The following is a 25,065-nucleotide window of genomic DNA, read 5'->3' on the forward strand; positions in this document are numbered from 1 at the left end:
ACAATCCACTACCCTCTCTTCAAACCCTGGATTCTGAAGGGTACACATTTCAGTGTGGGTGTGTGAGTGTGTTTTCAGTCAGTTGTGACTCCTTGCAGTTCAAATCCAATTTGATTTGTCACATCCCCTGAACACAACAGGTGTTACCGTGAAATGCTTACTTACAAGTCAATGTTCAGGGGTACAGGTTAGTTGCAGAGAAACAGATGTGAAATTTACAAGAATAAAAAAATCTGAACTTTACAGAAGCACCTGGAATAACTTCATGTTCAATCTGTTTATTGTCCACCCAGAGGGATATAGTCCTATGAACACAGTCCTATAACAACAATTATAAACTGGTTGGTTCAAGCCCTGAATGCTGATTGGCTGACAGCTGTAGTATATCAGACCATATACCACAGGTATGACAAAATATTTATTTTTACTGCTCTAATTACGTTGGTAACCAGTTTATAATAGCCATAAGGCACCTTGGGGGGGTTTGTGGTATATGGCCAATAGAACACGACTAAGGGCTGTATCCAGGTACTCTGCATTGTACATAAGAACAGCCCTTAGCCGTGGTATATTGGCCATATACCACACCCCCATAATGCATTATTGCTTAAACAGACAACTTCTTTATCAGAAGCACATACTCTGTGGACTAGAATGTGTGGAGATGCAGGGAAGGTAAAAAGAGAAACAGAGAGCACGAGAGAGACAGAAATAGAAAAAGACAGAGACGGAGAGAAAAGGGGAACAGAGAAAGAGGAGAAAGAGGAGAAAGACACATGCAACGCTAACTTTAACCCTATCCAGTATACCCATGGTTGACAGTGCTGGCTACATCACCATGGTAACCTGAGCTCTGTTCCACTGTGATGTAAGATTCCACTTGAGGAGGAACACAATCCCTGCCCACCAGATGTGTGTGTGTGTGTGTGTATCCCAGTCTTACCAGATAATTGTCCACAGCTAAGCATGGCCAGGTCTTTGCAAGAACGATAAATTGTTATGCTTAGTCTAGCCAACAATCTACAACAAATGTCAGAGAGCTAAGCAACCTAGGCATTGGGGCCTATTCATGAGAGGCTTCTGCTGTTACTTTTCTATTCAGAAACCAATAGATAACCTATGATCTTATCTATATTTGATCTGCCATTGAATCATTTCGTACTAGGGATGTGAAAGGGACATAACAGCCAAACAAAGTGCATTTTCACACACAGTTCCGAGCCAGGGGTTTCCAACATCTTCTAGCATGAGAGCTACTTAAAAAGAATGAAAGGTTGTGAGCTACTCATTCATTAAAGCGTTCAAACAGGCACATTCCTCTCTGTCAATTTACCTGTGAAAATGATGGTTAGCAACCTGTATTTGGAATGACTGGCCCCTCAAAATGATATTTGGTATTTTCCCCAAATTCCGGTTCTCGCAGTTTTATTATTTTATTTTTCCTTGTTTGGGATTTTTTCATACATTTTTTTAAACTCTCAATATTACAATTATTCATAGAGACACAACAAAAATGTATGTTCTGAATTCATGTCAATTCTTAAATCTCACCAGAAGACCATTTTTTAGGTCTGGGGATAAAAATCAAACAGTTTGGGATTTTTGTGTAGTTCCCTTTTAAATTGTGCAACTGGAAAGTGAGGAATGTGTTGGTCTAGCGATGTTTCTGCTGTTTGGCCTACTGCTGCAGCACATGTCATGGCACAGTTTGTTAAACAATGGCCGCCAAATTGATATAAATAATCATAATATAGTTACAGTGGGGCAAAAAAGTATTTAGTCAGCCACCAATTGTGCAATTTCTCCCACTTAAAAAGATTAGAGAGGCCTGTAATTTTCATCATAGGTACACTTCATCTATGACAGACAAAAACGAGAAAAAACAATCCAGAAAATCACATTGTAGGATTTTTAAATTAATTTATTTGCAAATTATGGTGGAAAATAAGTATTTGGTCAATAACAAAAGTTTCTCAATACTTTGTTATATACCCTTTGTTGGCAATGACATAGGTCAAACGGTCAAACGTTCTTCACAAGGTTTTCACACACTGTTGCTGGTATTTTGGCCCATTCCTCCATGCAGATCTCCTAGTAGTGATGTTTTGGGGCTGTTGCTGGGCAACACGGACTTTCAACTCCCTCCAAAGATTTTCTATGGGGTTGAGATCTGGAGACTGGCTAGGCAACTCCAGGACATTGAAATGCTTCTTATGAAGCCACTCCTTCGTTGCCCTGGCGGTGTGTTTGGGATCATTGTCATGCTGAAAGACCCAGCCAAGTTTCATCTTCAATGCCCTTGCTGATGGAAGGAGGTTTTCACTCAAAATCTCACGATACATGGCCCCATTCATTCTTTCCTTTACACGGATCGGTCGTCCTGGTTTTCAGAAAAACAGCCCCAAGGCATGATGTTTCCACCCCCATGCTTCACAGTAGGTATGGTGTTCTTTGGATGCAACTTAGCATTCTTTGTCCTCCAAACACAACGAGTTGAGTTTTTACCAAAAAGTTATATTTTGGTTTCATCTGACCATATGACATTCTCCCAATCTTCTTCTGGATCATCCAAATGCTCTCTAGCAAACTTCAGACGGGCCTGGACATGTACTGGCTTAAGCAGGGGGACACGTCTGGCACTGCAGGATTTTAGTCCCTGGCGGCGTAGTGTGTTACTGATGGTAGGCTTTGTTACTTTGGTCCCAGCTCTCTGCAGGTCATTCACTAGGTCCCCCCGTGTGGTTCTGGGATTTTTGCTCACTGTTCTTGTGATCATTTTGACTCCACGGGGTGAGATCTTGCGTGGAGCCCCAGATCGAGGGAGATTATCAGTGGTCTTGTATGTCTTCCATTTCCTAATAATTGCTCCCACAGTTGATTTCATCAAACCAAGCTGCTTACCTATTGCAGATTCAGTCTTCCCAGCCTGGTGCAGGTCTACAATTTTGTTTCTGGTGTCCTTTGACAGCTCTTTGGTCTTGGCCATAGTGGAGTTTGGAGTGTGACTGTTTGAGATTGTGGACAGGTGTCTTTTATACTGATAACAAGTTCAAACAGGAGCCATTAATACAGGTAATGAGTGGAGGACAGAGGAGCCTCTTAAAGAAGAAGTTACAGGTCTGTGAGAGCCAGAAATCTTGCTTGTTTGTAGGTGACCAAATACTTTATTTTCCATCATAATTTGCAAATAAATTCATTAAAAATCCTACAATGTGATTGTCTGGATTTTTTTTCCTCATTTTGTCTGTCATAGTTGAAGTATAACTATGATGAAAATTACAGGCCTCTCTCGTCTTTTTAAGTGGGAGAACTTGCACAATTGGTGGCTGACTAAATACTTTTTTGCCCCACTGTATGTCAGGTATGCCTACTTTACAGTTAACATTTAATTGAGAATGTTTTACGAGAAAATCTCGCTACGCACAAGACGTTATCATTAGCATCGCTAACTGGCTACATACGGAGTGACGCACGCACCAAACAGACAGACAGGGGAAATATTGCTGGAAATTAATTGTGAGTAATTGTGTTACGTTAAGCCAATAGTGACTAAAAACAGCTGGGATAATGTCAAATGTGGCTTTGATTGGATAGTAGCCAGGAGCTGTATATTTATGACAGTTTGCGATGAAAAAAAGGCATGCACTTTCAGAAATGCTTGGCGAGCTACTCGTAGGTAGCTACTTACAGGTGCTCGTGATCTACCAGTTGGAGACCCCTGTTTTGAGCTATAGTTTGAATCAGAGTTCGATTATTTGTTACATTGTATTTTTCATTTTTTTGGTCCGGTTGGTTTTACATTTCAAAATGTCAAACTAACTAAAATGCCTAATCAAAACCGTGTTCATGCAAGTATTTACATTTTTTTTTTTTGAAAAATGTTCACATTAAAATCCATCTATTTTGTGTGTCACAAACTTCATATTACTTCCGCTTGGGTCTTCCAACAACTTGCAGGAGGAACTGCGCTCTAACTGCGACATGAGTACGCTATAATCACGGGTACGCTATAATCACGGGTATAGCCCCAGCCCAGTCTCCCCTAATCTGCATCGGATGTGATCATAAATGGGCTGCTTGCTACTCACAGAACGCTTCATAGATGTGAAATGATGGTACTGTGTGCATTTCATCAAATACTCGCAGTCAAACAACCAATAATAATTCCCCGCTTCTGGATCTTATCCTGTATTTGGTCCGGACTGCGTTCTCACCTGCAGCGATCTGTATTTGGTACGAATGGAATTGGACCGAGGTCACTATTTTTGAGTGAACCACAGTGCGTTGTTTATTGCGCTCCCGAGTGCAGATAGTTCAGTTAATTTGGACTGGTGTGAACACTAAAGGGGGAACACGCCAGAGTTTGGTCTAAAAAGTCTCCAAACCAATTTAGTATGAAAGCCCCCTAATTCTACATAATAGTATTGCTCATGACAGACAGTGTCTCTGGGAAGGTTTTGTAACTATACAGCTCTGCTGCTTATCCGTTTCCTCTCCATCTCTCTTCCATCACTCCTGCATCTCTATCTCCTTTCACTCTGACAACAATAAAAGGTCAAAAGAGCATTGGCCTGGAAAGGTCAGAGGCCACAGAACTATGCTGGGGTGTGTGTGTTGTTGGTGTGTGGCAGGGGAGCGTGGGGTCGCTGTTGAGATGACAACAACACGGCCAACTCTTTGTTGAAAATTCAAACAAATGTAGCTGTAGAGAAGAGTGACAGAGTGGCATTGTGAAGTTTCCCTCCTTAGAGGGGATAAGAGCTATTGGCTGTAAATCTCTCTGGTCCTGAGGATGAAAGAATGCAGACACCCCAGGAAGGCCTATTAAACCATGTTAATGCTCCACCGCTATACAGCCCACCACAAAGAGCTTAAATACTAATCAAACATGGTTGTTTAAACAGTACACCTACAACACAAAACAGCTTAAATAGTAAAGAAAGTGTGTGTGTGTGTGTGTGTGTATGTATTGCAACTTTGCAGCTTATCAGTTTCCTCTCCAGCGCGCTTCCATCACTCCTGCATCTCTATCTCCTCTCACTCGGACAACAATAAAGGTCAAGAGAGCACTGGCCTGGAAAGGTCAGAGGCCACAGAACTATGCTGGGGTGTGTGTGTTGTTGGTGTGTGGCGGGGGAGGGTGGGATCGCTGTTGAGATGACAGCTTTGGACCAGGGTTTGTGTGATGGTGGATTGTCATGGGATGTGGTGGTGCAGATTGGATGGGGGCCGTCCTTTCTTGTTTGGATGGGGGGCGTCCTCCCCCCCAGCAATAAGACCAGACAGACGCACGCACACAAACTTCAAGTCCTCTTCCTACAGTTCTCTGTGCAAAATAAATCAGAAGACAAAGCCACTTGCTCCAGAAAAGCATGGGCACTCTTCTGCTCAATACATAATATGTAACAGTCACTAGTTTAAGCAACAGAAACAGACTGTTTGAATTAGAGGTTGGACGATTTATTAATTAGGGCCGATTTCAAGTTTTCATAACAATCGGTAATCGGCCTTTTTGGATGCCGATTACATTGCAATCCACGAGGAGACTGCGTGGCAGGCTGACCACCTGTTACGCGAGTGCAGCATCAAAAGGACCTTGTGGCTACAAGGAGCCAAGGTAAGTTGCTAGCTAGCATTCAACTTATCTTGTAAAAAACAGTAAAATCTTCACATAATCACTAGTTAACTACACAAGGTTGATGATATTACTATGTTAACTAGCTTGTTCTGCGTTGCATATAATCATTTAACTTCGCTAAACGGGTGATGATTTAACAAAAGTGCATTAGCGGGAAAAACACACAATCGTTGCACAAATGTACCTAACCATAAACATCAATGACCTTCTTAAAATCAATACACAAGTATATTTTTTAAAACCTGCATATATAGTTAAGAAATTCATGTTAGCAGGCAATATTAACTAAGGAAATGTGTCACTTCTCTTGCGTTCAGCGCAAGCAGAGTCAGGGTATATGCGGCAGTTTGGGCAGCCTGGCTCGTTGCGAACTGTGTGAAGACAATTTCCTTCCTCACAAAGACCGTAATTCATTTGCCAGAAATGTATATAATTATGACATAACATTGAAGTTTGTGCAATGTAACAGCAATATTTAGACTTCGGGTTGCCACTCGTTCGATGAAATACGGAACGGTTCCGTATTTCACTGAAAGAATAAACGTCTTGTTTTTGAAATGATCGTTTCTGGATTTGACCGTATTAATGACCAAAGGCTCGTATTTCTGTGTGTTTATTATAATTAAGTATATGATTTGATATTTGATAGAGCAGTCTGACTGAGCGATAGTAGAGAGCAGCAGGCTCGTAAGCATTCATTCAAACAGCACTTTACTCCGTTTGCCAGCAGCCTATCAACTCCTGAGATTAGGCTGGCAATACTAAAGTGCCTATAAGAACATCCAATAGTCAAAGGTATATGAAATACAAATGATATAGAGAGAAAGAGTCCTATAATTCCTATAATAACCTCAACCTAAAACTTCTTAACTGGGAATATTGAAGACTCATGTTAAAAGGAACCACCAGCTTTCATATGTTCTCTTGTTCTGAGCAAGGAACTTAAACGTTAGCTTTTATACAATGGCACATGTCGCACTTTTACTTTCTTCTCCAACACTGTGTTTTTGCATTATTTAAACCAAATTGAACACGTTTCATTATTTATTTGAAACTAAATTGATTTTCTTTATGTATTAAGTTAAAATAAAAAGTTCATTGTTCATTCAGTATTGTTGTAATTTTCATTATTACAAATATAAAAAAATTAAAAGAAAGAAAGAAAAGATCGGCCGATTAATCGGCAGACTTTTTTTTTGGTGCTCCAATAAATCGGTATCGGTGTTGAAAAATCATAAAATCGGTCAACCTCTAGTTTGAATTGAACAAGAGTCAAGACTACAGCACTTATTTTATGTACTGTTGGTGGAGACAGATCTGTTAAAACACTAAATACTCGTAACCTATGAGATACAGAACAGAGGCAACACGGCCAACTCTTCTTTGTTGATAATTCTAACAAAAGTAGCTGAAGAGAAGAGTAAGAGTGGCATTGTGATGTTTCTCTCAGAGGGGATAAGAGCTATTGGCTGTAAATCTCTCTAGTCCTTTTCATTACAGCAGCTGTGGCTGGTGTTGCTGTTGCAATTCATTAGTTGACTCTGTGGGGGGTGGGGGGCACTATTTAACAACAATAGACCCCGACTGTCACTGACTGAGTGTGAGGATGAAAGAATGCCGACACCCCAGGAAGGTCTATTAAACCATGTTAATGCTCCACCGCTATACAGCCCATCACAAAGAGCTTAAATACTAATCAAACATGGTTGTTTAAACCATCTATACAGTACACCTACAACACAAAAGGGCTTAAATACTAAAGCAAGACAGAAGGCAGAAAGGGTGTGTGTGTGTGTGTGTATTGCAACTATGCAGCCTTGCTGCTTATCCGTTTCCTCTCCATCTCTCTTCCATCACTTCTGCATCTCCATCTCCTCTCAATCGGACAACAATAAAAAAGGTCAAGAGAGCATTGGCCTGGAAAGTTCAGAGGCCACGGAACTCTGCTGGGGTGTGTGTTGTTGGTGCATGGCAGGGGAGATTGGAGTCACTGTTGAGATGACAGCTATACCATCTATACAGTACACCTACAACACAAAAGGGCTTAAAAACTAATGAAAGACAGCAGGCAGAAAGGGTGTATGTAGTGTATTGCAACAGAGAAGCTGTCTATGGATTCCAAACCTATATTGTACAGTACACACAGACTAAGCACCGCTCACTCCAAACACTAACACAGTGGAGTTGACTAAACAGTATATTCACATGGTTCTATCAATGTAAAGAATCCAAACCTGGATATGAATTCCCCCTGTGTAAATTGGTGTAAATGTACAGTTGGAGTCAGAAGTTTACATACACCTTAGCCAAATACATTTTTAAAAACTCAGTTTTTCACAATTCCTGACTTTTAATCCTAGTAATAATTCCCTGTATTAGGTCAGTTAGGATAACCACTATTTTAAGAAAGTGAAATGTCAGAATAATAGTAGAGAGAACGATTTATTTCAGCTTTTATTTCTTTCATCACATTCCCAGTGGGTCAGAAGTTTACATACACTCAATTAGTACTTGGTAGCATTGCCTTTAAATTGTTTAACTTTGGTCAAATGTTTCAGGTAGCCTTCCACAATAAGCTGGGTGAATTTTGGCCCATTTCTCCTGACAGAACTGGTGTAACTGAGTCAGGTTTGAAAGGCCTCCTTGCTCGCACACGCTTTATAATAATAATAATAATAATAATAATAATAATAATAATAATAATAATAAATGCCATTTAGCAGACGCTTTTATCCAAAGCGACTTACAGTCATGTGTGCATACATTCTACGTATGGGTGGTCCCGGAATCGAACCCACTACCCTGGCGTTACAAGCGCCATGCTCTACCAACTGAGCTACAGAAGGACCATCAGTTCTGACCACACATTTTCTATGGGATTGAGGTCAGGGCTTTGTGATGGCCACTCCAATACCTTGACATTGTTGTCCTTAAGCCATTTTGCCACAACTTTGGAAGTATGCTTGGGGCCATTGTCCATTTGGAAGACCCATTTGCGACCAAGCTTCAACTTCCTGACTGATGTCTTGAGATGTTGCTTCAATATATCCACATAATGTCCCTCCCTCATGATGCCATCCATTTAGTGAAGTGCACCAGTCCCTCCTGCAGCAAAGCACCCCCACAAGATGATGCTGCCACCCCCGTGCTTCACATTTGGGATGGTGTTCTTTGACTTGCAAGCATCCCCCTTCTTCCTCCAAACATAGCAATGGTCATTATGGCCATACAGTTCTATTTTTGTTTCATCAAACCAGGGGACATTTCTACAAAAAGTATGATCTTTGTCCCCATGTGCAGTTGCAAACTGTAGTCTGGCTTTTTTTATAGCAGTTTTCCTTGCTGAGCGGCCTTTTCAGTTTATGTCGATATAGGACTTGTTTTACTGTGGGTATAGATATTTGTGTACCGGTTTCCTCCAGCATCTTCACACGGTCCTTTGCTGTTGTTCTGGGATTGAGTGGCACTTTTCGCACCAAAGTACGTTCATCTCTAGGAGACAGAACGCGTCTCCTTCCTGAGCGGTATAACGGCTGCGTGGTCCCCTGGTGTTTATAATAGCGTACTATTGTTTGTACAGATGAACGTGGTACCTTCAGGTGTTTGGAAATTGATCCCAAGGATCAACCAGACTTATGGAGGTCTACAATATTTCTGAGGTCTTGGCTGATTTCTTTAGATTTTCCCATGATGTCATGCAAAGAGGCACTGAGTTTGAAGGTAGGCCTTGAAATACATCCACAGGTACACCTCCAATTGACTCAAATGATGTCAATTAGCCTATCAGAAGCTTCTAAAGCCATGACATAATTTTCTGGAATTTTCCAAGCTGTTTAAAGACACAGTCAATTATAAGTGAAATAATCTGTCTGTAAACAATTGTTGGAAAAATGATTTGTGTCATGCACAAAGTAGATGTCCTAAACGACTTGCCAAAACTATAGTTTGTTAACAAGAAATTTGTGGAGTGGTTGAAAAACGAGTTTTAATGACTCCAACCTAAGTGTATGTAAACTTCTGACTTCTACTGTAGTTAAATGTATTATATTCTACTGTACGGCCCTGAATATTACAGAGCAAGGCTATTATAGTAAATGAAAATTCCTTTCAGTTATGTTCAATTATTTTCAGCTTTTTTTCTCTAATGGGGTTTAAGATTCTTAATCTGGCTGGTCACATTGAGATTAAATGTATAAAAGTCAAAAGGTAGACTCAGCAAGACTGCGATGCCACGAGCAGCACCACAGATATTAGGTGTGATTGAGTGGTAAGGCTAAAGCAACTGACTGTAGAAGTAAGTTGAGGAGTGAAGTCGGGGGAAGTGCATCTGCGACAGCTTTCAAACAGCAAGGCTCAGATGAACAAGGCAGTGTTCCCATTGTTCATACATTTTTTTTATGAATGTCAAAATTAACATGTATCTAACCCTCAAATCACACAATCACAAACTGACGTCATAATATAATACTATATGTTAACACATTGTACAATCAATTAGTGAGAGAGAGCCTCAAATATCACATTATTTGTTGGAAGTTTACATTCAAGATTAAGTACACTTAAATTGGAGTCATTAAAACTTGTTTTTCAACCTCTCTACAAATTTCTTGTTAACTAACTATAGGTTTGGCAAGTCGGTTAGGACATCTACTTTGTGCATGACACAAGTCATTTTTCAACAATTGTTTACAGACAGATTATTTAACTTATAATTCACTGTATCACAATTCCAGTGGGTCAAAGGTTTACATACACTAAGTTGACTGTGTCTTTAAACAGCTGACCTCAATCCCATAGAAAATGTGTGGGCAGAACTGAAAAAGCATGCGTGAGCAAAATTCGCCAATATTCACCCAACTTATTGTTGGAAGCTTGTGGAAGGCTACCTGAAATGTTTTATTCAAATTAAACAATTTAATGGCAATGCTACCAAATACTAATTGAGTGTATGTAAACTTCTGAACCACTGTGAATGTGATGAAAGAAATACAAGCTGAAATAAATCATTCTCTACTATTATTCTGACATTTCACATTAAAATAAAGTGGTGATTTAACTGACCTAAAACAGGGAATCTTTACTAGGATTAAATGTCAGAAATTGTGAAAAACTGAGTTTAAATGTATTTGGCTAAGGTGTGTGTAAACTTCTGACCTCAACTGTATGTGCAAAATTTGTTTTGATTTAGAATGGACCATCATCATGCACCCGTCTCAAAACAGGAGCAGCGGGGGAAAATACATGTCATCTATGAACTTAAATAGCAAATAGAGGACGCTTGTCCGTTGGTTCACTTTCATGCCAGCCAGGTAGGCTATACTCCTGTTGTAAAGAGAAGCAGTGTGCTTAACATTAGGAAAGTTGAGTAATAAATAAATAAATGAATAAATAAATAAATACAGTAGGCCACGCCTATAGAAAGCTGATGGGATCCTATTTGTAATAGAGGCCATAAAAACTCTTGTTTTCTCACACAGTTGCATAGCCTATAGAAATGTTGCGCAATATGAGCCCATGAAGTGTTTGATTGGGACACTGTGAAGTCCATGGAGAACAAGAGCACCTCCTCCCAGCTGCCCACTGCACTGAGGCTAGGAAACACGGTCTCCACCGATAAATCCATGATTATCGAAAACTTCAATAAGCACTTCTCAACGGCTGGCCATGCCTTCCGCCTGGCTACTCCAACCTCGGCCAACAGCTCCGCCCCCCGTAGTTCCTCACCCAAGCCTCTCCAGGTTCTCCTTTACCCAAATCCAGATAGCAGATGTTCTGAAAGAGCTGCAAAACCTGGACCCGTACAAATCAGCTGGGCTTGACAATCTGGACCCGCTATTTCTGAAACTATCTGCCGCCATTGTCGCAACCCCTATTACCAGCCTGTTCAACCTCTCTTTCATATCAGATCCCCAAGGATTGAAAGCTGCCGCAGTCATCCCCCTCTTCAAAGGAGGAGACACCCTGGACCCAAACTGCTATAGACCTATATCCATCCTGCCCTGCCTATCTAAGGTCTTCGAAAGCCAAGTCAACAAACAGGTCACTGACCATCTCGAATCCCACCGTACCTTCTCCGCTGTGCAATCTGGTTTCCGAGCCGGTCACGGGTGCACCTCAGCCACACTCAAGGTACTAAATGATATCATAACCGCCATCGATAAAAGACAGTACTGTGCAGCCGTCTTCATCGACCTCGCCAAGGCTTTCGACTCTGTCAATCACCAAATTCTTATCGGCAGACTCAACAGCCTCGGTTTTTCGGATGACTGCCTTGCCTGGTTCACCAATTACTTTGCAGACAGAGTTCAGTGTGTCAAATCAGAGGGCATGCTGTCCGGTCCTCTGGCAGTCTCTATGGGGGTGCCACAGGGTTCAATTCTCGGGCCGACTCTTTTCTCTGTATATATCAATGATGTTGCTCTTGCTGCGGGCGATTCCCTGATCCACCTCTCGCAGACGACACCATTCTATATACTTTCGCCCGTCATTGGACACTGTGCTATCAAACCTCCAAACGAGCTTCAATGCCATACAGCACTCCTTCCGTGGCCTCCAACTGCTCTTAAACGCGAGTAAAACCAAATGCATGCTTTTCAACCGATCGCTGCCTGCACCCGCATGCCCGAAGCATCACCACCCTGGATGGTTCCAACCTTGAATATGTGGACATCTATAAGTACCTAGGTGTCTGGCTAGACTGCAAACTCTCCTTCCAGACTCACATCAAACATCTCCAATCAAAAATCAAATCCAGAGTCGGCTTTCTATTCCGCAACAAAGCCTCCTTCACTCACGCTGCCAAGCTTACCCTAGTAAAACTGACTATCCTACCGATCCTCGACTTCGGCGATGTCATCTACAAAATGGCTTCCAACACTCTACTCAGCAAACTGGATGCAGTCTATCACAGTGCCATCCGTTTTGTCACTAAAGCACCTTATACCACCCACCACTGCGACTTGTATGCTCTAGTCGGCTGGCCCTCACTACATATTCGTCGCCAGACCCACTGGCTCCAGGTCATTTACAAGTCCATGCTAGGTAAAGCTCCGCCTTATCTCAGTTCACTGGTCACGATGGCAACACCCATCCGTAACGCGCTCCAGCAGGTGTATCTCACTGATCATCCCTAAAGCCAACACCTCATTTGGCCGCCTTCGTTCCAGTACTCTGCTGCCTGTGACTGGAACGATAAAATCGCTGAAGTTGGAGACTTTTATCTCCCTCACCAACTTCAAACATCAGCTATCCGAGCAGCTAACCGAGCTGCAGCTGTACATAGTCTATAGGTAAATAGCTCACCCTTTTTCACCTACCTCATTCCCATACTGTTTTTATACTGTTTTTATTTATTTACTTTTCTGCTCTTTTGCACACCAATATCTCTACCTGTACATGCCCATCTGATCATTTATCACTCCAGTGTTAATCTGCAAAACTGTATTATTCGCCTACCTCCTCATGCCTTTTGCACACATTGTATATAGACTGCCCATTTTTTCTACTGTGTTATTGACTTGCTAATTGTTTACTCCATGTGTAACTCTGTGTTGTCTGTTCACACTGCTATGCTTTATCTTGGCCAGGTCGCAGTTGCAAATGAGAACTTGTTCTCAACTAGCCTACCTGGTTAAATAAAGGTGAAATAAAATAAATAAATAAAAAATTAGATGTTCAAATACATTTGCATTGATGTCAGAGTGATTAGAGGGACAATAGAGTGCTGAGTACTGGGCAATTAGCAAGTTTGGTAGGCTACTAATGACCAGTAGCAGCATCAGAGTTTGGAGAAGCAAAAATATCGTGACTAAAGTGGAATTGTACTGCCGTCATGACTCGTGACCGCCGATGTGGTGGAAATACTGTCACCGTAACAGCCCTATTTGTGACCATTGTATTCTGTTTATAAAGGCTGCTGCTGAAGACCTAAGCTTGAAGCCTGCTTACTTACCTGCCTGCGCCCCAGGCTGGAATGGAATGATATTCAGAGAAATGGAACATGCACACGAGCGATTCAGTGATCACACTCTGAGCCACAGAAGTTACACCTCCACACGGTGTCACAGTCTCTCTCTTCTTCATTTCCCTTGCTCTTCTCTCTCTCCCTCTGAGGTCCAGAGACACGTTGTGGCCCTGCACAGCAGTGTAATCTTAGTCACATGTTACCTACGGCAGGCAAACACATCACAATCCGCGTCAGAGACTTTGGTAAGACTGCGACCCGTGTCCTGGGCGATTCTTCCCTGACCAGGCAAGAACCGCCCAGGGGAAACACGCCCAAAACCTGCACCCTCTTTCAGTTGGCTCCTGGATGCTTCCCTTTCTGTTGGCTTGGCTACATCCTCATTCTACGGGTCGCAGTAGCAGCCAGGTTTTGAACTCCAAAGAGTTTTTTGGAGTTTGCTGCTTTAACAGCCTCCACTCCTCTGGGAAGGCTTTCCACTAGATGTTGGAACATTGCTGCAGGGACTAGCTTCCATTCAGCCAAAAGAGCATTAGTGAGGTCAGGCACTGTTGCTGGGCGATTCGACCCGGGCTCGCAGTCGGTGTTCCAATTCATCCCAAAGGTGTTCGATGGGGATGGGGTCAGGGCTCTGTGCAGGCCAGCCAAGTTCATCCACACCAATCTCGACAAACCATTTCTGTATTGGAATTCGCTTTGTGCATGGGGCCAATGTCATGCTGAAACAGGAAAGGGCCTTTCCTAAACTGTTGCCACAAAGTTGGAAGTACAGAATCATCTAGAATGTAATTTTATGCTGTAGCGTTAACATTTCCTCTTACTGGAACTAAGGGGCCTCGTTACCGAACCATGAAAAACTATCCCAGACTATTATTCCTTCTCCAACAAACTTTAGTTGGCACTATGCATTGAGGCAGGTAGCATCCTCATGGCAAACGCCAAACCCAGATTTGTCCATTGGACTGCCAGATGAAGTGTGAGTCATCACTCCAGAGAACGCATTTCCACTGCTCCAGAGTCCAATGGCGGCAAGCTTTACACCACTCCAGCCGACGCTTGGCAGTGCGCATGGTACTTCTTAGGCTTGTGTGCGGCTGCTCGGCCATGGAAACCCATTTCATGAAGCTCCATACGAACAGTTCTTGTGCTGACGTTACTTCCAGAGGCAGTTTAGAACTCTGTAGTGAGAGTGTTGCAATGGAGGACAGGTGATTTTTATGCGTTACACGCTCCGGCCCTCTGTGTTCCTGTTCTATGAGCTTGTGTGGCCTACCACTTCGTGGCTGAGCCGTTGTTGCTCCTAGACGTTTCCACCTCATGATAACAGCACTTACCGTTGACCGGAGCAGCTCATAGCAGGGCAGAAATTTGATGAACTGACTTGTTGGAAAGGTGGCATCCTATGATGGTGCCACATTGAAGGTCACTGAGCTCTTCAGTACAGGCCATTCTACTGCCAATGTTTGTCTATGAAGATTTCATGGCTGTGTGCTCAAAATGTATACACCTGTCAGCAACGGGTGTGGATGAAATAGCCGAATCCACTAATTTGAAGGGTTGTCCACATACCTTTGTATATATAGTGTATGTACATGTGGTGCTATCGCTCCTGAATATAAACCCGTAAAGTTGATAAACCCCTGTAACTGCATTGTATACACAACCAACCATAAGTATGTTTGAAACGTGTGGAAACCTTTCTACTACTGTTAGTTTCCAAGTTGTACTAAGTGATACAAGAAATATGACTTTTTAGCTGATCTAGCTAACATTAGCAAACAATGCTCACTAGCTTAGTCATGGGTACAGATGTAGCATAGCAATGCAAAGTTACTCCCCGTAATATAAATTAAGGCAAGGTACAGTGCCTTGCGAAAGTATTCGGCCCCCTTTGCGACCTTTTGCCACATTTCAGGCTTCAAACATTAAGATATAAAACCGTATTTTTTTGTGAAGAATCAACAACAAGTGGAACAACATTTATTGGATATTTCAAACTTTTTTTAACAAATCAAAAACTGAAAAATTGGGCGTGCAAAATTATTTAGCCCCTTTACTTTCAGTGCAGCAAACTCTCTCCAGAAGTTCAGTGAGGATCTCTGAATGATCCAATGTTGACCTAAATGACTAATGATGATAAATACAATCCACCTGTGTGTAATCAAGTCTCCGTATAAATGCACCTGCACTGTGATAGTCTCAGAGGTCCGTTAAAAGCGCAGAGAGCATCATGAAGAACAAGGAACACCAGGCAGGTCCGAGATACTGCTGTGAAGAAGTTTAAAGCCGGATTTGGATACAAAAAGATTTCCCAAGCTTTAAAACATCCCAAGGAGCACTGTGCAAGCGATAATATTGAAATGGAAGGAGTATCAGACCACTGCAAATCTACCAAGACCTGGCCGTCCCTCTAAACTTTCAGCTCATACAAGGAGAAGACTGATCAGAGATGCAGCCAAGAGGCCCATGATCACTCTGGATGAACTGCAGAGATCTACAGCTGAGGTGGGAGACTCTGTCCATAGGACAACAATCAGTCGTATATTGCACAAATCTGGCCTTTATGGAAGAGTGGCAAGAAGAAAGCCATTTCTTAAAGATATCCATAAAAAGTGTCGTTAAAAGTTTGCCACAAGCCACCTGGGAGACACACCAAACATGTGGAAGAAGGTGCTCTGGTCAGATGAAACCAAAATGTAACTTTTTGGCAACAATGCAAAACGTTATGTTTGGCGTAAAAGCAACACAGCTCATCACCCTGAACACATCATCCCCACTGTCAAACATGGTGGTGGCAGCATCATGGTTTGGGCCTGCTTTTCTTCGTCAGGGACAGGGAAGATGGTTAAAATTGATGGGAAGATGGATGGAGCCAAATACAGGACCATTCTGGAAAAAAACCTGATGGAGTCTGCAAAAGACCTGAGACTGGGACGGAGATTTGTCTTCCAACAAGACAATGATCCAAAACATAAAGCAAAATCTACAATGGAATGGTTCAAAAATAAACATATCCAGGTGTTAGAATGGCCAAGTCAGACCTGAATCCAATCGAGAATCTGTGGAAAGAACTGAAAACTGCTGTTTACAAATGCTCCCCATCCAACCTCACTGAGCTCAAGCTGTTTTGCAAGGAGGAATGGGAAAATATTTCAGTCTCTCGATGTGCAAAACTGATAGAGACATACCCCAAGCGACTTAATTGCAGCAAAAGGTGGCGCTACAAAGTATTAACTTAAGGGGGCTGAATAATTTTGCACGCCCAATCTTTCAGTTTTTGATTTGTTAAAAAAGTTTGAAATATCCAATAAATGTCGTTCCACTTCATGATTGTGTCCCACTTGTTGTTGATTCTTCACAAAAAAAATACAGTTTTATATCTTTATGTTTGAAGCCTGAAATGTGGCAAAAGGTCGCAAAGTTCAAGGGGGCCGAATACTTTCGCAAGGCACTGTAAATGCATAGTAGTTCAAATTGTTACTGGCCTCGTTTAGGGATAGTGAGGAGTAACGTTAGTTGCCCCATTTTAATCATTTGATGAATTTGATCAAATTAGTGTTTTGCATGTTTTTGCTTTTTACTTGAAGTGATGTACATTTTTGGGACTGTATACCAAAAATGTCCTTTTTAAAGTTATACGAATCAATCAACTAACACTTATTTTTCAATCTTGACAAAAATCGGTGGAAGAAGTAAGGTCATTGTGCAAATAGTGTGGGATAGACAACAAGGGCTCAAACATAGACCTTGGCATCAGGCCGAGAGAAGATGAAGACCCAAGCTACACAAGACAAGGTCTTTCAGCAGGTCTGGTGCATCAGGTAATTAAAATGTACTTTTGGTCGTTGACTGTTAGTGTATTAAACCATAGTTGTTCAACTCTATTTTTCAGCAATACCTGCTTATAGTGAATAATTGCATGAATTGATTGTATAAGCACACACACCTTGTATTACACTAGATACTTAATCCTTCACCTGAAAAATGTTGTAAAATGGCGCCAACAGAGGGTCGCCTCGCTTCTAATCCTTAGGAAACTAAGCAGTATTTCGTTTTTTTATGTATTATTTCTTACATTTTTTGCCCAGAAAATCTTAAGTGTTATTACATACATCCGGGAAGAACTATTGGATATCAGAGTGACGTCAACTTACCATCACTACAACCAGGAATACAACTTTCCCGAAGCAGATCCTTTGTTCGAACCACCCAAGGCATTCAAACTGATTCCAGAGGCTGACCCAAAACAACACAGTCACAGGAGAGGTAGACGAGCGGCCTTCTGGTCAGACTTTAGAGGCGCACACATCACCCACCGCTTCCCGAGTATTTTACTCGCTAATGTTCAGTCTCTAGATTACAAGGTAGACAAAATTAGGGCTAGGGTTGCTTTCCATGTAACATACCCTTTTTCACAGAAACATGGGGGATATGCTCTCTGGGGACATGCTGTCGGAATCAGTACAGCCACCGGGATTCTTTGTGCGTCGCGCCGACAGGAGTAAACATCTCTCAGGGAAGAAGGGCAGGGTGTATATTTCATGATTAATGACTCATGGTGTAATTGTAACAACATACAGGAACTCAAGTCCTTCTGTTCACAGGACCTAGAATTCAATCAAATGCAGTCAGTATTATCTCCCAAGAGAATTCTAGTTGGTTATTGTCACTGCGGTGTATATCCCACCAAGGGAGACGATGACCCTCAAGGAACTCCATTGGACTCTATGCCAACTGGAAACCATATATCTGGGGGCTGCATTTATTGTAGCTTTTGATTTTAACAAAGCAAATTTGAGAACAAGGCTACCTAAATTCTATCAGCATATCGATTGCAGTACCTGGGCTGGCAAAACACAGGATCACGGCTACTCTAACTTCCGCGATGCATACAAGGCCCTCCCCCAGCCTCCGTTCGGGAAAATCCGACCAAGTCTCCATTTTGCTTCTCCCATCCTATAGACAAACTCAAACAGGATGTACCCGTCACAAGGACCATTCAACGCTGGTCTGACCAATCGGAATCCACGCTTCAAGATTGTTTTGATCACGCGGACTTGTTTCGGGTAGCCTCAGAGATTAATATAGATGTACAGTGGGCTCCAAAATTACTGGCACCTCTGACTGGAAATGCACAAACAATACTTAAAAATATATAAACATTATCATTATAGAGATAAAACTCAAAATTACAATATGTGAAAAATACTGTACTTTATTAATGTTTCAATGGAACCCAACAAAATTATTTATTGATTTAATTAAAAATCAATGTCCTCCAAATCAAGTTCACAATTAATGGCACCCTTAAATATTATTGTAAATAACATCTACCAACATTAAACCAGGAATTAAATTCCACTTATTTAAGTTTATCTAAGTGTTAAGAAACTATATTAAGCCATTACATCACTTTCTTTTTAACTAGGGTATAGAAATGAGGTAACAGGCATGCAATGTCCCTTTGTCATCCAACACCATGAAGAAAAGAAAAAGGACTGTCAGTTCAAAAGGGGACAGCTGGTCGTAGACCTTCATAAATCTGGTAATGGCTACAAGAAGATCCACAAACGATTGAATATACCACTGAGCACTGTCAGGGCAATCATTAAAAAAATTCTAAAAGATATGGAACAGTTGAAAACCACACGGGCATTTTTCCCCCCAGGATAGGGAGGAGGATCGTGAGAGAAGCAACAAAATCCCCAAGACTCACTGTGAAAGAATTGCAGGCCTTTGTGTCGTCTTGGGGTCACCACGTTTTAAAAAAGCACCATCAGATGCCACCTCCACAACCACAGGCTCTTTGGAAGGGTTGCCAGAAGAAAGCCCTTAATGACCCAAAGACACAGACGCAAGCGCTTGGAGTTTGCCAAACGTCATTTAAATGATGATTGGAAGAAGGTGCTCTGGTCAGATGAGATCAAAATTGAACGTCTTGGTCAGATACAGCATTGGCATGTTTGGCGTCGAAACAGAGATGCATACAAGGAGAGGCACCTCATACTCACGGTGAAATATGGTGGTGGGTCAGTGATGTTTTGGGGCTGTTTTAATTCCAGAGGTCCAGATTCACTGGTTAAGATTGATGGCATAATGAATTCCACCAAGTACCAGGAAATTTTGGCTGACAATATGGTTGCCTCTGCCAGAAGGCTGGGACTTGGCCGTACGTGGACTTTCCAACAAGACAATGACCCAAAACACACCTCAAGATCCACACAGAAACACTCGGAGCACTGGAATTCCATAACTAATAGACTGGCCATGACAGTCATTCAGACTGTTGATATTTCAAATTGTGTAATTGCTAAATCAAAGCATTTAATAAGATAAATTAGGTCGTAAGAAACCTCAGGACACCAAATGTAAATTGTAATTGTTAAGAAAATGTATTGATTGATCCAGAAGCGAATAGAGTGTAAACACTAAAATAAAGTTACCTGCCCAGTTGGCCCGTTCAAACTACACCTAAGCTATACTGAAACAAATTTCACACATATAATAATATATGTGGCCTAAAAACAAGATTAAATTGACAATAGTCTGACGTGTAACAATATTATCAAATTGAGAATGATTAGACTGATGACCAGTGCAGCGTGCACTGACAAAGAGAACAGAGCTTACAAAATAGCACTTCTTCAATAGCATTCTATAGTCCATACAGGCCAGACGTTTTGATTTCTACACCCTACTGGAAAGAGTAGATTGCAAGGTTTCTAAATGAACCTACTTTCCCCAAACAACTCTACAAATTGAACAGATGGTCTTTTTGTGAAAAATACAACTCGCGTTCCTCATGTGAGTATTGGCGACAATCCCCAATTGCTATTTGGGAAGAATTATTCTCTCTATACTGAAAAGAATATAAATGCAACCTGTAAAGTATTGGTCCCATGTTTCATGAGCTGAAATCAAATTTCCCAGAAATGTTCCACATCCGGCTTCCTCATATATGGGATCGTTTGAGACAAGCCATCCGAACAGCTGATGAAACTGAGGAGTATATCTGTCTGTAATAAAGCCCTTTTGTGGGGAAAAAAAACCTCATTCTGATTGGCTGGCCCTGGCTCTCCAGTGGGTGGGCCTATGCCCCCCCACAGTAGCGCCCCTGCCCAATCATGTGAAATCCATAGATTAGGGTCGAATTTATTTATTTCAATTGACTGATTTCCATATGACCTGTAACTCAGTAAAATCTTTGAAATTGTTGCACGTTCCGTTTATATTTTGGTTCAGTATATTTTCTTCTGTTATATTCTTAATGTAAAATATGTGTTGACTGTGGTAGGGCAGCAGAATATAAGCCTGTGATGTCTGCTAAATGAACAAGCTGATTTCATTGGCATGGCACAGCCATATAGCCTCAGCTACTAAGCAGATACAACTCAAGAACATGCTATTCCGTTCTTATGAAATAAATAGTTTTGTATCATGTTTTTACTGACCTTTCAAAAATAAAACCATGAATATTTCAATTAGGATGTGTATATTAAATGGATTTATTAGACTGGCAGCTATTGGTACTCATTGAGGCCCAGGTATTCTACTGTTAAATATCCATAGGGTCATTTTGACTGCCATGGCACTTTTGAGGATGAAATGCTCAGAAAGTTTGACATCTACCTAAAAGTACTGATAGTGTAAAACACACATATTTAGGAAAAGTCAGGGACAGTTGGTTTCAAGGTTTTTATTGAAATTAACTTAACGAAATGACAATATTGAAAACGGTCAGATTGACCGCCTTGGTAGTTCTAGTGTTAACCACTGACTTGAGGACTCAAAACTCAAATTTAGGGACTTGTGACTTGACCTCAGCTCTGGAACTTGGGACACTTGCCCATTATTACTTGGGACTTGACTCGAGACTCAAAGGTTAAGACTTGAGAATTGCTAAATTGTGACTTGGTCCCATCTCTGCCATGATCTATGAAATACTGATCCACACAAACACAGTAAAATGTTTTAGAGGCAGTGCCTTAAAGAATCATTTGGTTTTTACTGTATTGTGCAGGGCAAGGATATCTTTGTGGCAAGTCTGTGACACCTGGGTGCCTTCCATTGGAGCAGACCCTTTCACCACTTTGCCTGTAAGTAAAAGCATAAAATATGGTTGATATTTAAATTATTTAAATACAATTTGACTCACATCTGCCAGTTGACGTCCAATACACTTCCAGAAGTTCTAAATGGCAACAGACTAGGTATCAAATGAGTAAATGTGGTTTCAAATGAACGATGGACATTCTGTACTTAATTTCAGCCTGATGATCATGTGAAAGAATCTGTCATCAAGCTATGTGTAGGTGGTTTGAATATCATTACAGTATATCTTTTTTTATTCAAATCATTTTATTAAAACACTATTTATTTTCATTGTATGTCATTATACCCAACTAACTGATAAGCGTCTGAATTTTATAAAACATTATAATTGTACTGTAGGTCTTGAAGCCACTGCAGAGGGTCATCTACCTTCTTGACTCTGTATGCTTGGAGAACAGATTGCTTGGATACGGTGACATATCACATGTTGCTGTGTGCAGCTTTAGTCGAGTTATATTTGTGTTGCGCAGTTGGCCAGATAAAGATGTGCTTTGTTAGAACACAAGGTCCTGTTCTGCAGACCGTTGGTATATAGTGTTAATTTCACACAATTCCAGTCATGTTCTAGAACCTTTCATTGTGTGTGTGTTAATGTTGTATTCTCCTTAAGTGACAATGCCCTTGAAGCCGGCGTTTGGAGGATATATTGGAACGGGTATTGTTCGGCCCGAGACAAAGTCGAGGGCTGGCAAAACGTGCCAATATATCCTCCAAAACACCGGCTTTGAGGGCATTATCACTTTTATACAACGGGTTAGCAACATATTCAAATAATGATTGACATATTTTCAGTAAAAAATATATTTTGATTAATTTATTCATACTATTTTATCCTTCCACAAGATATACTTCAGATACAAATCTAGGATTGGTACCCAAGCTGGCTGGGTGTTTGTTCTATCGGTTCGGTTGCCAGAGACGCGACCCAGTCGTTCAGTCTTTTTGTTTTGTCTCTATAGACGCGACCCAGTTGTTCGTTCTAAATGTTATATTGCCATACTAACTGGCAACGTTCTTATCACTTGCTTGCTAGCCAGCCAACTTAGTCACGTCAAACAGCGCAGACTAATTAACAACAAAGTAGCTGCATTTGCATAAGCTGTTTTCTAGTGACACTTATTTGGATACACCCATAAAAATAAGCGAATGATGTGCGATTTCATCTGGCATAGAAAAATGTGCTCTTGTCAGGTCACTGTTGTTCAAGTTTATAAGTTGCCTGGCTGTGCTGATAAGACAGTGGATTGCACAGTCAGATGGAACAGTAAATAGGCATTTTAACATCATAGATTCAGCCGCTGGTAACTTGTGAAATAGACACAGCTGGAATGCGGTTTTAACCAGTCAGCATTCAGAATTAGACCCACCAGTTTTTTTATTTTTTACCAGCCTTCACATTATTTCAAACATTGCTGCATATCAACTCCTGCTGTCCACAAAGCGTTGACGTTTCTTTGTGTTAAAAATGTGTGTATACTTTTTTTCCTCTTTAAATTGGGGCTTTTCCTTGACAGGAGAACCACGGGGACTGTGGGATATTTATGCTGATGGTAAGACCAATAGTTTTAGTGTCCATATTTTGATGTAACACAATTGTTTAGTATCGTACATTCTTGTCTTTACAGTACGCACTTGTACATGGCACTGGATGCCCCGTTTGACTACTCCCAGGTCAGCTGAAATAACAGTCACCTTGAAATTACATGTCTACAGATCACAATAATACTGTAAAATGTACATTTTGTTGCGCTTGTCAATGGCAATCCACCCCCCACCCACCCACCCTCGTTTACACCGACATACCAGCATTGAGAAAGTGGTGTGCCATGTTGCTCGAGAACTCAAACACCAAAGGATAAGTCAACAAAATATCTGTACAAATTAGATTCCCCACAAAATAGTCCTGTCAGAACTGTTGTGCGGCAGTAAGTTCTCATCAGTTCAACTGTATGGTAACTATGTACCGACAGCAAAGTGCACTGCCTATCTGATAACATAAGTCTAAACGGCTGGTGCATGTCGAAACATTTAGGAAACACAGTGACTGGGATATACAGATGTAGGAGTTTTATGCAATACAGGAAATTTAAAGAGTGACCGAAAGCACCGATTCAGCATGTGTTTCTCTGTTGCTCATTAGGAAAAAACGAGATGTCAGTCTTTGGTGTGTGGTTCGATGTGGCAGTTATTCATGTTTGTCCTCATGATAAACCATAAGAACAAAGACAGTATCACTTACTCAAAATAGTCCGAATTAATTGAAGATAACTCAAGAAATCTGTCATTAAAAAAAAAAAAGGCCCAATGCAGCCATCTTAATATAAAATTATTTCTGGGTAACAATTAAGCACCTTACTGTGATTATTTTAAGTAAAAAATGTTTTTTTTTTTTTTTTTAAATGGTCACAAATAAACAAAAATAGCTTCTTAGAAAAGGACAATTTCTCAAGCAAGAATTTGCTAGGACAGTCTGAGGCTGATCTGAGTGGGGAGGAAAAAAACTGAAAATGTGCTGCTATTGACAGAGGTTTGGAACTCTTATTGGTGTATTAACCCATTTACCACATGATGATGTCAACATGGAAGGGCAAAACTCCATCCCACCAAAACAGGCTGAAATTTCCAAACAGCTCTTACATTAAAAGGACATCCTAATTTTCACAATTTCACAGTATTATTTCAAACTCAGAGGAAATATACAGTATATAAAATACAAAAAGATATTTGACTGCACTGGGCATTTCATTTGGACATTTTTGCCAAGGAGGTTTTAGTCACAATTTTACACCTAGCTATGGTGTTTGGTGCAGTATTTCTCAAGTAAAAAAAAAGTGACATATTGTCTTATGTAAACAATAATATATGCCATTTAGCCGACGCTTTTATCCAAAGCGACTTACAGTCATGTGTGCATACATTCTACGTATGGGTGGTCCCGGGATCGAACCCACTACCCTGGCGTTCTGCTCTACCAACTGAGCTACAGAAGGACCACGAACAATGTCTGATCCACTGTGCTGCTGTCTGTCTGTCTCACCTTCAAGTTCTGTGATAGGATTGGATATAGCACTATTACCGCAGATGTGTATCCCGTGTTAGTGGGCAAGTGAGCGTTGTCGAAATCAAAAACGAAACCCTCAAGTAAGTCATGAACTCACAAACCTCAGTTGACTGGCTATGACCAACATTATCCTAGATTTTATTTAAGCAGGGTCCCTTTCACAAGGGAGACCTGCATATACAAAGACAAAATCTAAATCAAATACAAACAATACAAAAATACAGCACAACACACATATTCAAAAAATAAATTACATTCCTCAATAAGAGATGGTCCCTAATCAATATTCGT

The 25,065-nt window shown here is 41.1% G+C and overlaps 1 protein-coding gene across 2 annotated transcripts in view; it reads right to left on the bottom strand.

Moving 5' to 3' along the window:
* LOC118393356 (solute carrier family 23 member 2-like) overlaps positions 1–25,065 on the bottom strand; it is an 80,005-nt gene that overhangs the window by 40,572 nt on the left and 14,368 nt on the right. The gene's annotated exons all lie outside the window — the stretch shown is intronic.

This window comes from Oncorhynchus keta, chromosome 14, assembly GCF_023373465.1.
Source record: "Oncorhynchus keta strain PuntledgeMale-10-30-2019 chromosome 14, Oket_V2, whole genome shotgun sequence".
NCBI classification, from domain to species: domain Eukaryota; kingdom Metazoa; phylum Chordata; class Actinopteri; order Salmoniformes; family Salmonidae; genus Oncorhynchus; species Oncorhynchus keta.